We start from the raw sequence: 16,069 nt of genomic DNA on the forward strand, positions 1-16,069 counted from the left end.
CACTGCCTACGTCACTATCTTATCTGCTTGAATAAAATACAAAATAGTGGCTAGCAAGATGGAGATCAGTGAGTGCATTTCACAAGTGGCTAGTTTGCTTCAGCTACCTTCACTAAAACCACTGCAAAGGTTTTGCCAGCAAACTTACGCTTCGAATTGCGAACTTCTGGCATGTCTGACTCGTGATTTGTTGGGAAAGTTGTCTGTCTGAAGAGAACCCATCCTGGATTTATTATATTTTTTTCTTATCGAAGTTGCCAAAGGAGTCCGTCATTGAAACCAGCCCTAGGCTAGCCTAGGGTTGGATTTTAGAGACTAGTTTTAGAGACAACCCTTGAAATGAAATGATACCAGATTACTTTAGAATTTTTTGGGGGCGTTGACTGCTCAGATCAAATGATGTTGAAACACCGTGCGATGTTTAACGGTGAGAATCGCAGAATGGTGAACTTACTAAATGACTGAAGAGTTTGACTGTTTGATATTAGGTTGCTTCTTGTGTAAATATTTTCCGTCTGGATTTTAATGATTTTTTAAAAACATTTAAAACATCCAACCACCTGTTCATTGGTTTGACTAGTTGTGAGACTAGTTCATCAAGCCTTGAAGTTGGAAGACATTGCGCTAGCAACGTCAATATCGCCGGTTCAATTCCCCCAGTGATCACATGCACTTACTAAACTATAAGTCGCTTTGGATATAAAGCATCTACTAAGTGACATGTTTTATTATATTAGAAATATGTAATTCTGAGTGTCTGTCATAAGTACACTAACTCGGCTGGATTCTATCAAACCTACATTAAAAATCGTTGGCAGTATTTTGGTTGACATTTTTGTGCGTTACATATTTCAGATGTGAGTCTACTTGGTATTTTTTTATGGTTGCTACCCAAAACCATACACCAGTTTTACTTGACTCAGGAAAACGTTAAAGGGTTAGTTCACCCAAATTACAAAATGATCTATTGGTTTCCTTACCTTGTAAGCAGCCTATGGACAAGGTGTCTTGCTTTGGTTTTGTTTACCTGGCAACTGTCTCCAAGTGCTAACCTTTTAGCTTTTAAGGGACAACTACAATGCAAGTCAATGCATTCCATTTTGTAATTTGGGTGCTCTATCCCTTTAACGTGTGAAATACTGCATGGATGCCTTCTCTCCACTGTGAGTACAAGTTCAAAAGAGGGTCTTCTCTTTCCTCACCATGAAAAGTGAACATTAGCCACCCCTATCTGTCATACTCCCTTGGTAAACAAAGTTGCTGGATCAATGGTAGGTATTGTTTCACTCGGACCAGGAAGTGTGTGGAATTCCACAGCACTGCTATGAGCAGGCATGCAGAGGGGAAATAGGGTCATTCTGTGTGAAAATGGAACAACATATGACTTATTTCTCCATAATCCATTTGGAGACAGATGTGAAATATATGATAAACATATTTCCTCCAAAGGACATTCCTATGGATTACATTTCAGGAAAGTCCACAACGTCAGGGTCATTAGTTGCTCCATTTTCACATTAAATGACCCAATAAAGACGAGAGAGTTTCTGCCATGCGCGTCCTCTTTTAAGTCTCCCTCCGGACATGTCTCTGATGTTTGAATTTTGACATTCAGGACTGGATTGATCAGACACAGAAAGCGTGTCTCTCTGCATTTCTGGATAATATTTCCATCTGTTGTTCTTACGAACAATGACAGTAATTACATCACCTATTAAACACGACAAAACCGCTATAACTGACGACATCCAAAAGCAACACGGATACACATTGCCGTGAACATAGATACACGTTTTATCTCTCTCTCCTTTTCTCTCAATGCAGTGAAATAAATTCTGCCCTGGTGCAAAGGAAAGGTTGCTCCAGATTCTCCTCTACAGTCGGTGCGAACCCTGTGGCCCCTGGGGCCCGTGTTGCGTTGGCCTATGTTGTGATTTATTTTCTCCGGCTGTAATTACCTGAGATGGCAGCCAAATGCCCTGCTGCGCCCTGCACCTGTGCTGCCTGAGCTAGACTGAGTACATGTCGCTGGGACTGAGGAGAGTTGGGTCAGCGTTCTTGATTGGGGGGGGGGGGGGACCTGCAGGGGGAAGGTTGGCAGAAGGAGTAGAGGTTGGAGTTTTTAGACAGGTGTTAGGAAAGGTTTCATGGCCTGCCCCTTTACCCCAGTGATGGCGGTGGGTAATGATTTTGCCTCCATCTGTACCTTGCACCTGTGTTGCCTTGGCTGAGTGGTGCTGGCGCAGTTGGGGTGTAGTCTGTGGGGAAAGAGGCATGGGCAGCCTGCAGGGGAAGGTTGGAAGGAGTGGGGGTTGGAGTTCTTAGAGAAGTCGGAGTAGAAATAGTTGTGGGCCAGTCAGAGTAAAGGTTTCATGATCTGTCTGCTGCTGCTTTTCCTCCTCTTTGCCACCGTCACGGCGGTGGAAGGTTGGGTAATGTTGGTCGTGGAATGTCGCAGTGTGTGTTTGCAGTGGCATTTGCTGTAAGCTATTTTGCCTTAATCTCTCGTGGACAGACTACGTAGCATGAATGTTATTTTTGCGTCTATCAACAGACTGGGATGCGATGACTAGCGAGCAACATAGTTCCAGTACACTGGGTTTGAGTCACTGGTTATATCGACATTTTTTCAGAGAGGGGTATGAAGCCACCAAAGACTTTTCGGCTTATATCTAACACTTCTCCCCCCAGAACCTAATCAAGTACTTTGCGTGATTTTCTTGGTTCGGGGTTACTGAAATGATGTTCTGTTGAGAGCTAAAGAGTCTTGTTCTCTGCCCTTTGCAAGTGGCCCTTGACGATCAGAAATCTGAAAAGCCTGGATAGGTGGATCAACATGACAGCGACTTGTTTAATACTGTACAACTTCAAATGCGTGCACAATATATTGCATGTAATGGAACATAGCCTCTTGACCCCAGAAGGCTAGATGATGGTGCCATTGACATTCTGTCACCTATTATCTAACTTAACTTACCCCTCCTAAACTAAACACTAATCCTAAACCAATTTTGATTAACCTTTGAATCTGCTGGCTAAATGTCTGCCTTTTAAATCAAATCAAATTGTTTTGGTCACATACACATGGTTATAAGATGTTATTGCGAGTGTAGCGAAATGCTTGTGCTTCTAGTTCCGACAGTGCAGTGATGTCTAACATGTAATCTAACAATTCCACGACAAATATCTAATATCACAAATTTAAGTAAAGGACTGGAATAAGAATATATACATACAGTTGAAGTTGGAAGTTTACATACACCTTTGCCAAATACAATTAAACTCAGTTTTTCACAATTCCTGACATTTAATCCTATTCAAACTTCCCTGTCTTAGGTCAGTTAGGATCACCACTTAATCTTAAGAATGTGAAATGTCAGAATAATAGTAGAGAGAATGATTTATTTCAGCCTTTATTTATTTCATCACATTCCCAGTGGGTCAGAAGTTTACATACACTCAATTAGTATTTGGTAGCATTGCCTTTAAATTGTTTAACTTGGGTCAAACATTTCAGGTAGCCTTCCACAAGCTTCCCACAATAAGTTGGGTGAATATCGGCCCATTCCTCCTGACAGAGCTGGTGTAACTGAGTCAGGTTTGTAGGCCTCCTTGCTCGCACACGCTTTTTCAGTTCTGCAAACAAATGTTCTATAGGATTGAGGTCAGGGCTTTGTGATGTCCACTCCAATACCTTGACTTTGTTGTCCTTAAGCCATTTTGCCACAGCTTTGGAAGTATGCTTGGGGTCATTGTCCATTTGGAAGACCCATTTGCAACCAAGCTTTAACTTTCTGACTGATGTCTTGAGATGTTGCTTCAATATATCCACATAATTTTCCTACCTCATGATGCCATCTATTTTGTAAAGTGCACCAGTCCCTCCTGCAGCAAAGTACCCCCACAACATGATGCTGCCCTCCCCGTGCTTCACGGTTGGGATGGTGTTCTTCGGCTTGCAAGCATCCCCCTTTTTCCTTCAAACATAACGATTGTCATTATGACCAAACAGTTTTTGTTTCATCAGACCAGAGGACATTTCTCCAAAAAGTACGATCTTTGTCCCCATGTGCAGTTGCCAACCGTAGTCTGGCTTTTTTTATGGCGGTTTTGGAGCAGCGGCTTCTTCCTTGCTGAGCGGTCTTTCAGGTTATGTCGATATAGGACTCGTTTTACTGTGGATATAGATATTTTTGAAGGGTACTGTGGTGTTGAATGCTGAGCTTTAGTCAATGAACAGTGTTCTTACATATTTATTCCTCTTGTCCAGATGGGATAGGGCAGTGTGATGGCGATTGCGTCGTCTGTGGACCTATTGGGGCGGTAAGCAAATTGAAGTGGGTCTAGAGTGACAGGTAAGGTGGAGGTGATATGATCCTTGACTAGTCTCTCAAAGCATTTCATGATGACAGAAGTGAGTACTACGGGGCTGTAGTCATTTAGTTCAGTTACCTTTGCCTTCTTGGGTACAGGAACAATGCTAGCAATCTTGAAGCATATGGGGACAGCAGACTGGGATAGGGAGAGATTGAATATGTCTGTAAGCACACCAGCCAGCTGGTCTGCGCATGCTCTGAGGATGCGGCTAGGGATGCTGTATTGCATTTCTCCACAATAAAATTCACGTATTATCGAAATGGTGATTCCCTGATCCTGAATGATCATATGGTGGTTTTCAATCCATAATGACTTGAATATCTTTTCACTGAACACATGAAACATGAATCTCCTTGTGATCGACAATTCCTCACTAGACAGGTTGGGATAAAAAACAGAATATACAGTTGTCCCATTAGACCAGAGTCTCGAAAAACCGGAGTCATCATGACTATGCAAGTTTTATCTGTAGCTATTTAATGGCCCAGTGGGTTGGAATAATACTGTGAAATTTCAGCCTGTTTTGGTGGGATGGAGTTTTGTCCTGCCTGGTGTCATCACCTTAATAGACCAATAAGAAATAGAGTTTCAAATCGGTCTACCAGTAACAGCTAGTTTTCAGTTTTCCTCCCAACTCAGACCATTCCTCGACAGTCCTAGCAAAATTGTTGCTTGAGAAATTGCTCTTTGTTTAGAAAATATTGTTTATTTTTGACCATTTTAATTAAAAAATGATCACGGTAAGGTACTTAATTCTTACCCAGAAATGATTTGATATTCAGATAAAAACGACTGAATTGGACCTATGGGTCGAGCCCCGATTCCAAATCACGTCCTTCTCAAGGTGTGTTCTTGGTCAGCTCTCCATCGATCGCCCGTGGCTTTCTGTGTGTGTTTTTGGAGACTGGTCGATGTGCTCACCCTCTGTCTTGTTCGTCTTCCAGGCTCGGAACGTCACCACAGGGGAGCTGGCGGCCATCAAGGTCATCAAACTGGAGCCCGGTAAGAATCTTTGCCTCCCTCTTCACACACTCTGGGGTTAAGATTCCCCTACGTACAGATCTAGGATCAGCTAGACTGTCCTATTATTCCATTGGTCTCACTTAAACTTCTCTCCCCCACCATCCTACTTCTCCAGTCATTACTGTGCCTGTTTATGAGACCCACTAAACATTTGGAGGAATTGACTTAAGACCCTAGGCAAAATACAAAAGTGTTATGCAAATGAAGCCCACCTGGCTGCCCCAGGCCATATGCATACAGTATATTATGACCAAGTGGGAGCATAACATTAGTGGTTATGTTGGTTGGAGCATGTTGTTTACAGTAGAGTTGCGGGTTTAGATCCTGTATAGGCCACACACTGGCCTTATTAGTGTAAAAGGCATCTGCATCATACCTAACATATACAGTGGGGCAAAAAAAGTATTTAGTCAGCCACCAATTGTGCAAGTTCTCCCACTTAAAAAGATGAGAGAGGCCTGTAAAAGATGAGAGAGGCCTGTAAGAATTTGTTCTTAACTGACTTGCCTGGTTAAATAAAGGTTACACACACACACACACCACACTGACTAAAAAGTTATTTTGTTGGCATTTACGTATGTCCCCATTATCAGCAAGACATAATCAAAACCTATTTCTTTCACTTATTTGCTGTGCTGTTTTGTTGTTTATTTGTTCAGTTGTTTCAGTATCAACCAGCAATTCTATGGAACGCCTGTAACGGTAGTCCTCCTCCTCTTCAACCGAAAAGGAGGAGTAGTGATGAAACCAAGGCGCAGCGGGTTGAGAACACATAATTTATTTAAAGACAGACGAAAAACACGAACTTGACTATAAACTAACAAAAACAACAAACGGAGTAGACAGACCTGGACGACGAACTTACATTAAACACGAAGAACGCACGAACAGGGAAAATAGACTACACAAAATGACGATGTACAAAAACAAACCGAACAGTCCCGTATGGTGCGACAAACACTGACACAGGAGACAACCACCCACAACGAACACTGTGAAACAACCTACCTAAATATGACTCTCAATTAGAGGAACGCCAAACACCTGCCTCTAATTAAGAGCCATACCAGGCAACCCTAAACCAACATAGAAACAGACAACATAGAATGCCCACCCAAACTCACGTCCTGACCAACTAACACAAACAACAAACTAACAGAAATAGGTCAGGAACGTGACATAACCCACCCCATAAGGTGCGAACTCCGGGCGCACCAGCACAAAGTCTAGGGGAGGGTCTGGGTGGGCATCTGACCACGATGGTGGCTCAGGCTCCGGGCGAGGTCCCCACCCCACCATAGTCAATCCCAGCTTACATCTCCCCCTACAAATGACCACCCTCATATTACACCCACTCCATCCTTTAGGTAACATCGACACAAGGGGCAGCACCGGGATAGAGGGATAGCTCAGGACAGAGGGATAGCTCAGGACAGAGGGATAGCTCAGGATAGAGAGGTAGCTCAGGATAGAGGGGCAACTCCAGACTGAAAGGCAGCTCCGGACAGAGAGACAGCTCTGGACTGAGGGGCAGTTCTGGATAAATAGCCGCTCTGGGCTGAGGGACAGCTCATGACTGGCTGACGACTCTGGACGCTCATGGCTGGCTGACGGCTCTGGACGCTCATGGCTGGCTGACGGCTCTGGACGCTCATGGCTGGCTGACGGCTCTGGATGCTCATGGCTGGCTGACGGCTCTGGACGCTCATGGCTGGCTGACGGCTCTGGACGCTCATGGCTGTCTGACGGCTCTGGACGCTCATGGCTGGCTGACGGCTCTGGACGCTCATGGCTGGCTGACGGCTCTGGACGCTCATGGCTCGCTGACGGCTCTGGCAGATCCTGTCTGGTTGGCGGCTCTGGCAGATCCTGTCTGGTTGGCGGCTCTGGCAGATCCTGTCTGGTTGGCGGCTCTGGCAGATCCTGTCTGGTTGGCGGCTCTGGCAGATCCTGACTGACGAATGGCTCTAGCGGCTCCTGACTGACTAACGGCTCTGACGGCTCGGGACAGACGGGCGGCTCTAATGGCTCGGGACAGACGGATGGCTCAGACGGCGCTGGGGAGACGGATGGCTCAGATGGCGCTGGAGAGACGGATGGCTCAGATGGCGCTGGGGAGACGGATGGCTCAGATGGCGCTGCAGAGACGGATGGCTCAGATGGCGCTGCGGAGACGGATGGCTCAGACTGATCCTGTCTGGCGGAAGGCTTTGGCTGCTCCTGTCTGGCGGAAGGCTCTGTAGGCTCATGGCAGATGGGCAGTTCATGCGGCGCTGGGCAGACGGACAGTTCAGGCGCCGTTGGGCAGACGGCAGACTCTGGCCGGCTGAGACGCACTGTAGGCCTGGTGCGTGGTGCCGGAACTGGAGGCACCGGACTGGAGACACGCACTTCAAGCCTAGTGCGGAGAGCAGGGACAGGGCACACTGGATTCTCAAAGCGTACTATATGCCTGGTGCGTGGTACCGGCACTGGTGGCACCGGACTGAGTGCACGCACCTCAGGACGAGTACGGGGAGAAGGAACAGTGTGAACAGGGCTCCGGAGACGCACAGGTGGCTTAGTGCGTGGTGCCGGAACTGGAGGCTCCGGACTGGAGACACGCACCATAGAGAGAGTGCGTGGAGGAGGAACAGGGCTCTGGAAACGCACTGGAAGCCTGGTGCATGGTGTAGGCACTGGTGGTACTGGGCTGGGGCGGGGAGGTAGCGCCGGAAATACCGGACCGTGCAGGCGTACTGGCTCCCTTGAGCACCGAGCCTGCCCAACCTTACCTGGTTGAATCCCCCCCGTTGCCCGACCAGTGCGGGGAGGTGGAATAACCTGCACCGGGCTATGTAGGCGAACCGGGGACACCATGCGTAAGGCTGGTGCCATGTAAGCCGGCCCAAGGAGACGTACTGGTGGCCAGATATGTACAGCCGGCTTCATGGCACATGGCTCAATGCTCAATCTAGCCCTACCAGTGCGGGGAGGTGGAATAACCCGCACTGGGCTATGCACACGTACAGGAGACACCGTGCGCTCTACTGCGTAACACGGTGTCTGCCCGTACTACCGCTCTCCACGGTTAGCCTGGTAAGTGGGCGCAGGTCTCCTACCTGCCCTTGGCCCACTACCTCTTAGCCCCCCCCCAAGGATTTTTTGGGTGGTACTCACGGGCTTTTCGGGCTTCCGTGCTAGATGCGTCCCCTCATAACGCCGGTTCCCTTCTCCGATTGCCTCTGCTCTCCTCAGTGCCTCCAGCTGTTCCCATGGGAGGCGATCCCTTCCAGCCAGGATCTCCTCCCATGTGTAGCAACCTTTACCCTCCAAAACATCGTCCCAAGTCCATTCCTCCTTCTTGCGCTGTCCCTTCCTCTGATTACACCGCTGCTTGATTCTGGATTGGTGGGTGGTTCTGTAACGGTAGTCCTCCTCCTCTTCAACCGAAAAGGAGGAGTAGTGATGGAACCAAGGCGCAGCGGGTTGAGAACACATAATTTATTTAAAGACAGACGAAAAACACGAACTTGACTATAAACTAACAAAAACAACAAACGGAGTAGACAGACCTGGACGACGAACTTACATTAAACACGAAGAACGCACAAACAGGGAAAATAGACTACACAAAATGACGATGTACAAAAACAAACCGAACAGTTCCGTATGGTGCGACAAACACTGACACAGGAGACAACCACCCACAACGAACACTGTGAAACAACCTACCTAAATATGACTCTCAATTAGAGGAACGCCAAACACCTGCCTCTAATTAAGAGCCATACCAGGCAACCCTTAACCAACATAGAAACAGACAACATAGAATGCCCACCCAAACTCACGTCCTGACCAACTAACACAAACAACAAACTAACAGAAATAGGTCAGGAACGTGACAACGCCGTTTGGATCTTTGCGTGTCAAAAATTATACACGTGTCAAACAACACTATTTGACCAATCAAGACCTGAATATGACTGCACGTCACATAACTTGAAGCGTTCATGAATGTTTTACGTAGTTATTACACATTGATTACACTGTCACTCGTATTTCATATGTCACAACGATTCATCGATACATATGCTATGATGCTGGTAAAGTTGTCTTGCGCAACTACAGTAGAGGTCGGCCAGCTAATTAATCGAAATGGCCGATTTAATTAGGGTCGATTTCAAGTTTCATAACAATCGGAAATCGGTATTTTTGGACACCGATTTGGCAGATTTTTTTTAATGATTCTTTTTTTTACACCTTTATTTAACTAGGCAAGTCAGTTAAGAACACATTCTTATTTTCAATGACGGCCTAGGAACGATGGGTTAACTGCCTTGTTCAGGGGCAGAACGACAGATTTTTACCTTGTCAGCTCGTGGATTCAATCTGGCAACCTTATGGTTAACCAGTCCAACGCTCTAACCACCTGCTTTACATTGCACTCCACGAGGAGCCTGCCTGTTATGCGAATGCAGTAAGAAGCCAGGGTAAGTTGCTAGCTAGCATTAAACTTATCTTATAAAAACAATCAATCAATCATAATCACTAGTTAACTACACATGGTTGATGATATTACTAGTTTATCGAGTGTGTCCTGCGTTGCATATAATCGATGTTGTGCGCATTCGCGAAACAGGACTGTCGTAGCTCCCAACGTGTACCTAACCATAAACATCAATGCCTTTCTTAAAATCAATACACAAGTATACATTTTTAAACCTGCATATATAGTTAATATTGCCTGCTAACATGAATTACTTTTAACTAGGAAAGTTCCGGGTATACGCAGCAGTTTGGGCCGCCTGGCTCGTTGCGAACTGTGTGAAGACTATTTCTTCCTAACTAAGACAGCCAACTTCACCAAACGGGGGATGATTTAACAAAAGCGCTTTTGCGAAAAAAGCACAATCGTTGCACGACTGTAAAGGTAAAGGTAAAGTAAAAACCATAAACATCAATGCCTTTCTTAAAATCAATACACAGAAGTACATATTTTTAAACCTGCATATTTAGCTAAAAGAAATCCAGATTAGCAGGCAATATTAACCAGGTGAAATTGTGTCACTTCTCTTGTGTTCATTGCACGCAGAGTCAGGGTATATGCAACAGTTTGGGCCGCCTGGCTCGTTGCAAACTAATTTACCACAATTTTACGTAATTATGACATAACATTGAAGGTTGTGCAATGTAACATGAATATTTAGACTTATGGATCCCACCCGTTAGATAAAATATGGAACGGTTCCGTATTTCACTGAAAGAATGAACATTTTGTTTTCGAGATGATAGTTTCCGGATTTGACCATATTAATGACCTAAGGCTCGTATTTCTGTGTGTTATTATGCTATAATTAAGTCTATGATTTGATAGAGCAGTCTGACTGAGCGGTGGTAGGCAGCAGCTGGCTCGTAAGCATTCATTCAAACAGTACTTTCGTGCGTTTTGCCAGCAGCTCTTTGCAATGCTTCAAGCATTGCACTGTTTATGACTTCAAGCCTATCAACTCCCGAGATTAGGCTGGTGTAACCGATGTGAAATGGCTAGCTAGTTAGCTGGGTGCACGTGAATAGCGTTTCAAACGTCACTCGCTCTAAGACTTGGAGTAGTTGTTCCCCTTGTTCTGCATGGGTAACACTGCTTCGAGGGTGGCTGTTGTCGATGTATTCCTGGTTCGAGCCCAGGTGGGAGCGAGGAGAGGGACGGAAGCTATACTGTTACACTGGCAATACTAAAGTGCCTATAAGAACATCCAATAGTCAAAGGTATATGAAATACAAATCTTATAGAGAGAAATAGTCCTATAATTCCTATAATAACCACAACCTAAAACTTTTTACCTGGGAATATTTTAGACTCATGTTAAAAGGAACCACCAGCTTTCATATGTTCTCATGTTCTGAGCAAGGAACTTAAACGTTAGCTTTCTTACATGGCACATATTGCACTTTTACTTCCTTCTCCAACGCTTTGTTTTTGCATTATTTAAACCAAATTGAACATGTTTCATTATTTATTTGAGGCTAAATTGATTTTATTGATGTATTATATTAAGTTAAAATAAGTGTTCATTCAGTATTGTTGTAATTAGTTGAGAACAAGTTGTAAAGGCAGTCATTGTTGTTCTCCTCCTCAAACGAGGAGGAGCATGGATAGGACCAAGATGCGGATTGAGGGAAATAAGCCATCTTTTAATGAACACAGCAAAACAAGACACTACAAAACTACAAAACAACAAACGTGACTAACCTTCAACTGTCCTGTGTGGACACAGGAACAAACACCCACAAAACACCAGTGAAACCCTGGCTGCCTTTGTATGACTCTCAATTAGAGACAAACAATACACACCTGTCTCTAATTGAGAATCATACCAGGCCGAACACAAAACCCCACATAGAAATACAAACATAGACAAACCCACCCAACTCACGCCCTGACCAACTAAAATGAATACAAAACAAAGGAAAACAGGTCAGGAACGTGACAGAACCCCCCCCCTTAAGGTGCGAACTCCGGGCGCACCAGCACAAAGTCTAGGGGAGGGTCTGGGTGGGCGTCTGTCCACGGTGGCGGCTCTGGCGCTGGTCGTGGTCCCCACCCCACCATAATCAATCCCCGCTTCTTTATCCCCCTCCCAATGACCACCCTCCCACTAACCCCACCTAAATGAAGGGGCAGCACCGGAATAAGGGGCAGCACCGGGATAAGGGGCAGCACCGGGATAAGGGGCAGCACCGGGACAAGGGGCGGCAGGTCCTGGCTGAGGGACTCCGGCAGGTCCTGGCTGAGGGACTCCGGCAGGTCCTGGCTGAGGGACTCCGGCAGGTCCTGGCTGAGGGACTCCGGCAGGTCCTGGCTGAGGGACTCCGGCAGGTCCTGGCTGAGGGACTCCGGCAGGTCCTGGCTGAGGGACTCCGGCAGGTCCTGGCTGAGGGACTCCGGCAGGTCCTGGCTGAGGGACTCCGGCAGGTCCTGGCGTAGGGACTCCGGCAGGTCCGGGCGTAGGGACTCCGGCAGGTCCGGGCGTAGGGACTCCGGCAGGTCCGGGCGTAGGGACTCCGGCAGGTCCGGGCGTAGGGACTCCGGCAGGTCCGGGCGTAGGGACTCCGGCAGGTCCGGGCTGAGGGACTCCGGCAGGTCCGGGCTGAGGGACTCCGGCAGGTCCGGGCTGAGGGACTCCGGCAGGTCCGGGCTGAGGGACTCCGGCAGGTCCGGGCTGAGGGACTCCGGCAGGTCCGGGCTGAGGGACTCCGGCAGGTCCGGGCTGAGTGGCAGCTCCGGCAGGTCCGGGCTGAGTGGCAGCTCCGGCAGGTCCGGGCTGAGTGGCAGCTCCGGACTGTAGGGCAGCTCCGGACTGTAGGGCAGCTCCGGACTGTAGGGCAGCTCCGGACTGTCGGACGTCTCTGGCAGCTCCTGACTGGCGGGCGTCTCTGGCAGCTCCTGACTGGCGGGCGTCTCTGGCAGCTCCTGACTGGCGGGCGTCTCTGGCAGCTCCTGACTGGCGGGCGTCTCTGGCAGCTCCTGACTGGCGGGCGTCTCTGGCAGCTCCTGACTGGCGGGCGTCTCTGGCAGCTCCTGACTGGCGGGCGTCTCTGGCAGCTCCTGACTGACGGGCGTCTCTGGCAGCTCCTGACTGACGGGCGTCTCTGGCAGCTCCTGACTGGCGGGCGTCTCTGGCAGCTCCTGACTGGCGGGCGTCTCTGGCAACTCCTGACTGACGGACGGCTCTACTGGCTCGGGACAGACGGGCGGCTCTAATGGCTCGTGGCAGACGGATGGCTCAGATGGCGCTGGGCAGACGGATGGCTCAGACGGCGCTGGGCAGACAGATGGCTCAGACGGCGCTGGGCAGACAGATGGCTCAGACGGCGCTGGGCAGACAGATGGCTCAGACGGCGCTGGGCAGACAGATGGCTCAGACGGCGCTGGGCAGACAGATGGCTCAGACGGCGCTGGGCAGACAGATGGCTCAGACGGCGCTGGGCAGACAGATGGCTCAGACGGAGCTGGGCAGACAGATGGCTCAGACGGAGCTGGGCAGACGGGCCGTTCAGGCACCGCTGGGCAGACGGCAGACTCTGGCCGGCTGAGACGCACTATAGGCCTGGTGCGTGGTACCGGAACTGGAGGTACCGGGCTGAGGGCACGCACCTCAGGGCGAGTGCGGGGAACAGGAACAGTACTCTGGAGATGCACTGGAAGCCTGGTGCGTGGTGTAGGCACTGGTGGTACTGAGCTGGGGTGGGAAGGTGGCGCCGGATATACCGGACCGTGAAGGAGGACACGTGCTCTTGAGCACCGAGCCTCCCCAACCCTACCAGGTTGAATGGTCCCCGTAGCCCTACCAGTGCGGCGAGGTGGAATAGCCCGCACTGGCCTATGCAGGCGAACCGGGGACACCACCTGTAAGGCTGGTGCCATGTACGCCGGCCCGAGGAGACCAGATACGTTGGGCCGGCTTCATGGCACTCGGCTCGATGCCCAACCTAGCCCTCCCAGTGCGGCAAGGTGGAATAGCCCGCACTGGGCTAAGCACGCGTACTGGGGACACCGTGCGCTTTACCGCATAACACGGTGTCTGACCAGTACGACGCCCTCTTACTCCACGGCAAGCCCGGGGAGTTGGCTCAGGTATCCAACCCGGCTTCGCTACACTCCCCTTTAGCCCCCCCCCAAGAAATTCTTGGGTGAGCCTCTCGGGCTTCCAGCCTCTCATACGTGCTGCCTCCTCATACCAGCGCTCCTGGGCTGTGGCTGCCTCCTTCTCCTCCCGAGAGCGGCGATTCTCTCCCACCTTAGCCCAGGGTCGTTCTCCATTGAAAATTTGCTCCCAACTCCATTCCTCTTCTCTCCATTGCTTTAGTTCTTTTTCTCTCTCCTCAATCCGCTTGGTCCTGTTGTGGTGGGTGTTTCTGTAAAGGCAGTCATTGTTGTTCTCCTCCTCAAACGAGGAGGAGCATGGATAGGACCAAGATGCGGATTGAGGGAAATAAGCCATCTTTTAATGAACACAGCAAAACAAGACACTACAAAACTACAAAACAACAAACGTGACTAACCTTCAACTGTCCTGTGTGGACACAGGAACAAACACCCACAAAACACCAGTGAAACCCTGGCTGCCTTTGTATGACTCTCAATTAGAGACAAACAATACACACCTGTCTCTAATTGAGAATCATACCAGGCCGAACACAAAACCCCACATAGAAATACAAACATAGACAAACCCACCCAACTCACGCCCTGACCAACTAAAATGAATACAAAACAAAGGAAAACAGGTCAGGAACGTGACACAAGTTCTCATTTACAACTGCGACCTGGCCAAGATAAAGCAAAGCTGTTCGACACATACAACAACACAGGGTTACACGTGGAGTAAAACAAGGAGGAATTGGCCCTGGGGGTGACCAGTGAAATACACCTGCTGGAGCGCGTGCTACGGGTGGGTGCTGCTATGGTGACCAGCGAGCTGAGATAAGGCGGGACTTTACCTAGCAGGGTCTTGTAGATGACCTGGAGCCAGTGGGTTTGGCGACAAGTATGAAGCGAGGGCCAGCCAACGAGAGCGTACAGGTCGCCGTGGTGGGTAGTATATAGGGCTTTGGTGACAAAACAGATGGCACTGTGATAGACTGCATCCAATTTGTTGAGTAGGGTGTTGGAGGCTATTTTGTAAATGACATCGCCAAAGTCATAGGATGGTCGGTTTTATGAGGGTATGTTATACAGCATGAGTGAAGGATGCTTTGTTGCGAAATAGGAAGCCGATTCTAGATTTAACTTTGGATTGGAGATGTTTGATGTGAGTCTGGAAGGAGAGTTTACAGTCTAACCAGACACCTAGGTAGTTGTAGTTGTCCACATATTCTAAGTCAGAGCCGTCCAGAGTAGTGATGCTGGGCGGGCGGGCAGGTGTGGGCAGCGATCGGTTAAAGAGCATGCATTTGGTTTTACTTGTATTTAAGAGCAGTTGGAGGCTACGGAAGGAGAGTTGTATGGCATTGAAGCTCGTCTGGAGGGTAGTTAACACAGTGTCCAAAGGAGGGCCAGAGGACTACAGAATGGTGTCGTCTGCGTAGAGGTGGATCAGAGACTCACCAGCAGCAAGAGCGACATCATTGATGTATACAGAGAAAAGAGTTGGCCCAAGAATTGAACCCTGTGGCACCCCAATAGAGACTGCCAGAGGCCCCGGACAACAGGCCCTCCGATTTGACACACTGAACTCTATCTTTTGACTTTTGAAATTTGATTACAAAGTGGAGCTATTACCTTATTGCTTATACCTATCCAATCCAATTATTTCAGATCTGCAAATGGGTGGCTAGGGGTCAATGTGGAGTTTAGAACATCTCATTCTGTACAGTCATACGATATTGTATTGGTATTTTACAGGTATGGTGCTATTAGAATCTTATTAACATTGGTCTAAGTCGACTTTCATAATAATTTTACAGTTAACTGTTGCTGCTATAGTCGAACCAACCAAGGGGGTGGGAACTGGTGGGTGTAGGCTAGGCTACGCTAAAGAAATGTTTACTTACTTTTTCTTTCTATGAATCAACAGGGATTCACTTTGAGTTTGGCTTGTTAGACTGACAGTCAGCAAGCAGGTGGCAGGCTTGATGGACTTTTGAGTGTGTGTGTGTGCGAGTGAGTGTGTGTGCGAGTGAGTGT

The 16,069-nt window shown here is 48.4% G+C and overlaps 1 pseudogene; it reads left to right on the forward strand.

The window, feature by feature from the left end:
- Window positions 1–16,069, forward strand: part of LOC129839614 (mitogen-activated protein kinase kinase kinase kinase 3-like) — an 85,225-nt pseudogene that overhangs the window by 18,602 nt on the left and 50,554 nt on the right.

This window comes from Salvelinus fontinalis, chromosome 40 (genome assembly GCF_029448725.1).
Source record: "Salvelinus fontinalis isolate EN_2023a chromosome 40, ASM2944872v1, whole genome shotgun sequence".
Lineage (NCBI taxonomy): Eukaryota > Metazoa > Chordata > Actinopteri > Salmoniformes > Salmonidae > Salvelinus > Salvelinus fontinalis.